A 4,287-nucleotide genomic window follows, 5' to 3' on the forward strand; every position below is an offset into this window, starting at 1 on the left:
ATATGTAGAGATTTTTAGACTCTTATCCTTGGATATTCTTTGTTGAGAGAGGCGCCTGCCCCCTTCCCTTTTTTGCAGATGCTTTAAAAAGCCCATTTCAGGACATAAGCTGCACCCCAGGATAGAAACTTTTTCCCAATAGCGTGCCCATCAAGGTTAGGCTGCTTTTGTAATGAGGATAATTAACACCAACTACTGCGACAGACCTCTAAATATGAGGGTCTGTAAACCACGAGATTTATTTCTTGCTTACATTACATGTCTAATACGTTTTGGCAGAGGACTTGATTCTATGTAGACAGTCAGGGACCCAGGCTGACTAAGGGTTGACCGTTGTGGTAAATCACTCTTTCAACATTTGTCTTCAGACACTGCCAAGTCAGGAAAAGGGAGCTGGAAGGTTGAACCAGGCTTTGCACTGACCCCGCTCAGAAGAAACACACGCTACCTCTGCTCACAGCGATTTGGAGAAGTAGTCACAGGCCCCAAGCGTACCACAAAGGAGGCTGGGAAATACAAGAACTATTGAATATTAAATGAACACCAAATGTTCCTGTCATATTCCTTGTTGTGGATTGAATTGCATTCCACCAAAAAGATATGTTCAAGTCCTAATTTGAGTACCTCAGAATAAGATCTTATTTGGAAATAGGGTTTTTAATGGAGGTAATCAAATTAAAATTCCTTTGAGTTAAAATCCTTACGTCATCTCTTTTTTTTTTCTTTTTAAAGATTTTATTTTTAAGTAATCTCTACATCTCTACATCTCTACATCCAATGTAGGGGTCGAACCCACAACCCCCAAGATCAAGAGTCTCACATTCCACCAACTGAGCCAACCAGACACCTCTTAATATGAGGTCATTAGAGTGAGTCCTAATCCAGCAATGACTGGTGTCTTCATAAAAGGAGGACATTTGGACACAGAGACAGACATGCACAGAAGGAGGATGTTGTGAACATACATGGGAAGCAGGTTGCCATGTGAAGGTGGAGGCAGAGATTGGAGTAGTGTTGCCGTAAACACTTGGGGTCACCAAAAGCTAGAAAAGAGCATGGAACAGATTCTCCCTCAAGGCGTTTAAAAGAAACCAATCCTGTTGACAACTGGATTTTGAATTTCTAGCTTCTAGAATTGTGACACAATAAATTTATATTTTTCTTTCTTTTTTTAGTAACTCTACACCCAACATGGGGCTCAAACGTATGACTCTGAGATCAAGAGTCACGTGATCTACAACTGAGCCAGCCAGGGGCCCCAAATTTCTCTTTTCCTAAACCAATGAGTTGGTGGTACTTTGCTAAGGCAGCCCTAGGAAATGGATACACTGCTCTATCAAGTTTATGCAGAAGGAGATTTAATGCATGGAATTAGATGTTTATGAATCTGCTAGAATGACTTGAAAGTGAGCTCTAGGCTAGACATCCAGGAATTACTCCGAAAAACTGGGGCACCAAGAGTTACTGATACATTTACCACAATTAGGAGCTGGCTCTCAGGATCTCCTCACCTTAGCCACAATCTGAGAATCAGAAAACATCATCAGAACCATTAACTCTAGAACCATGTCATGCCTCCCATATCTGCATGAGCAAAATGGGTGCCTTGTGTAACTTGTCCATCTTCTCATAATTTAGATCAGAATTTAAGCCTTGAGTGAATGCACCTGTTTTATGGAACTAAAATTACATATAGAACACTGAGTTGTCAAGATATTGAGGAATGTAGTTTTTAGCTTCGGAAGCAAAGAAAGGCCTACAAGAAGGAGGTTAAAATACATTTTGAACAAGCCATTCTTTTTTATTTTTCCTTTTATGTTTTTTGGTCACTATTTTATGGTTTCTTGACATCCTTCTGGCTCCTCTTAGATGTTCCTATTGCCCATTCTGCCCTTGGCTGTTTTGTTTTCTTTATATTATCTGGACAAGTTCATCTATGCCAAATTTCTCCAGTTCCACCAACCCACCTCCATTATTCCCACCCTAGTATGCATTACCATCATCTCTGACTTGGATTACCGTAACACTCCCTATCTGGTTTCCCATTCTCACTTACCTCATCCCAGTCCAGTGGGATGTGGCTGACCTTTATAAAATTCATAACATAATGTGTCTCTTTGCTCAGTCTTCTGCTTTTCTCCCTTACCTTCAGGCTTCATCTCTAGCTCCTCACTCTCATGAGGTCATTTCTGACTGACGAACCATCAGTCTGGCCACTCAGCACTCTGGTAGAGACCCTCATGCCCTATATTTAGCCCCATGGAACTATTTAAAGCACTGAGAATGCATCATGTGCTTTCCTTCCTCTTCATTTTTGCACGAGTTGCTCCTTCTGCTTCTTTGGAAGTCCTTTCTCTTCCTCTTTGGTCAACTCCTATTCATCCTTCCATCCAGGAAGCCCGGGTGAGGTCTCTTTCCTATGTGCTGACTCAGATGAATTCTGGCCTCTTAAGGAGAGGGAAAGAGAAAAGGGGAGTTTTGAGGAATGCCAATGGATATGTTTTGCTCACTTTTGTATCTTTAGTACCTAAAATAATATTTAATAGCTGTTTTTTTTTGTTTTAATTTTTATTTTGTTTGCTTCTGTGTTTGCTACTGGTGTGAATAGTGGTACACATTTGAAACTGCTGTCTGGGTTTTGTATCTTTCCATTAACTTACTAGTACTGCTAATTCTGTTTAAAAACTCACTTTGTTTAGGTGGTAGGTCACATCCTTAGTAGTTATATTTATTACTGCTATGTCATAGGTCAGGGGTTGGGAGTAAGTAAAACTTTTTAAGAGGTCGATTAATTCAGAACTTCATCATTCTGTACTAGTTCTAAAATAACTTGTTAGGCTCTGACTAGCCCCGATGAAGTATTTTTAATATGCAAAACATCTATTCAATCATTCATTCATCCATTTCATCAAAATTCAGTAACTGAAGAAGAATTAGAATCAAATCCATCAGAAAGAAACATTAAGTCTAACTGTTGGATAAACCTTTATACATATTATACATAGTGTACTTAGTACTTTATGATATACTGTCTTATTCGCTGATTTTACTAATCATGTCACTGATGTTTTATCATCCAGCTCAATTGTGTGGCATATTTAGAAAATTGGATCTTATAAACTCAAATTGACTCATGCTACCCACTACTGGTCAGATGGACTGGTTGGGCAATTAGAAAGGAAAGATGTTCAAAGTCTATAGTACGCCTGGCTACTAATGGAAGAAATTCAGAGTAGAGGTCCCTTTTGTTTACCACAGTGTACTAGCGAGCCTCTGGGTTTGCAAAGGTAGCTAACCAAGGGCCGAAAAGCTAGATTTCTCTTCACCAAAAAAGTGTGAACTAAGATGTAGGAAGGACACAAAGGAAGCCCTAAAAACAGACGATAGAGGAGATTTACAGAGCTTCTAAGAATGCCAAACCACATTGTAGGATCCTGGATTGCAGTTGTAAAGAGAAGAGGCCAATGAGAAATTCCCATAGACAAAGTAAGAAAGATAGTTTAAGAGCAGGGATGTCTAATGTGTAATTTTCAGCTGTTGGCATTGCCGTGATGGAAAGTCACTCTATATCTCAAACGGTTAGTGAAATATACGTTTTGAGGGTGGGAGGATTAAAAAAAATGGCCAAGTTCCACTGGTGTATGGATGGAGAAAGAGAAGACAATCTGCTAAGGAGAGGAGTCGGCTCTATGACTCTTAATTATGTTGTCACACTGCCCTCTACTGGGCTGTCACAGCCTGGCTGTTGAACCACCTGACCGGCCCCACCATCTGTGGACAATTTCCTGCACCTGCTGATAAAGTATGTGTTAAGCTCTAGGCCTAGGGAGTAGTGCAAATTGATTAAAGCTGTCGTCTTTATCTTTGCAAAATACAGGCAGTTTCCAAACTATAACAAAGAGGCTTCTCCATCAGAGTTGTGTATTTTATGTTAACATTAGATCTGCGTGTTCCCCTGGGATTTGAAGGCATGGATAGTGGCAGCTTGGCTATGATTGAGGACCAAAATGTGGGCATAAAATGATACTGGACAATTATGTTATTAAAAAAGTCTGGATGATCTGCAAGAGCGGTTAAAATAATTTCTAGTTATTTAATTCAAAATAAACTTTCCCTCATTAGGGATATTAAGTTAGAACAAAGCTAGCCTACTCCCTAGCAAAATAATTTGGCAGCTATTCTGATGAGTCCTATGCCAGGCCAGCCTCATATGTTTTGGCTGGGTTTAACTGCAAATCCTAATTGCAATTCGACCAATTCAGACCTGCTTAAATCCTTGCTATTCCA

The sequence above is a fragment of the Ursus arctos genome, unplaced genomic scaffold, assembly GCF_023065955.2.
Source record: "Ursus arctos isolate Adak ecotype North America unplaced genomic scaffold, UrsArc2.0 scaffold_26, whole genome shotgun sequence".
Lineage (NCBI taxonomy): Eukaryota > Metazoa > Chordata > Mammalia > Carnivora > Ursidae > Ursus > Ursus arctos.